Below are 776 nucleotides of genomic sequence, written 5' to 3' on the forward strand. Positions count from 1 at the left end.
TGAACGGTCTTTTCACATAGGAAGGCATTGCTTTGTGTCTAGCGCAGGAACCAGACGACCGTTTAGCATTAGAAAGAAAAAGAAAAGGGCAAAAGGAAAATTGACCTTTTGTCGTTTGAAATGTTTCATTTTTCCATTCTTTTGACTTTGGAATCTTGCTTTCAAATCCATTAAAACTACCTGGCCAGTTGCGTCGGGACGTCTCCCTTTCAACCGACGGATTAGAATTTCAATGTTTATGAATACCTGATACGCGGCTTCCATCTGTGTTCAGCTCACGTAAGCACACGTCCATTAAAAAACTCAAAAAAAAAATAGCCGTTACCCGTTCTGAATGCCATACCTTCACGTGGTTATTGCCGACAATGGAAGCGTTAACCAATCCCCACTAATCCCACTATTAAACTATCTAATTTAATTAATTAATCCTAAAAAAGCCGAAGAGGAATCCTTAAAATTGATAAAACGTAACCAGCTGAGCCGAAGCACTAGAGGGTCAGAGGAGTCGTTTCTTCTTCTTCCACTTCACCGCTTTATCTGTTACTATTCATTTCCAATTTTCTATGATTTCTTCACCTTCAAACAAGACCAGTGTTGCCTGTCATTATCCTTCGTTCTTCAAAAAGGAATTAGAATCGAGAAAACCAGTATTTTAGTGGTATTTTTATCGAGAATCTCGCTTTACCTAGTGGATGCAGAGACTGTAATGTGAATGTTTTTGCTTTGATTGAACTTCAAGGAAACTGAACTCTTCTCTTTTCTTTCGGTTGTCTTCT

This window comes from Telopea speciosissima, chromosome 9 (assembly GCF_018873765.1).
Source record: "Telopea speciosissima isolate NSW1024214 ecotype Mountain lineage chromosome 9, Tspe_v1, whole genome shotgun sequence".
NCBI classification, from domain to species: Eukaryota; Viridiplantae; Streptophyta; class Magnoliopsida; order Proteales; family Proteaceae; genus Telopea; species Telopea speciosissima.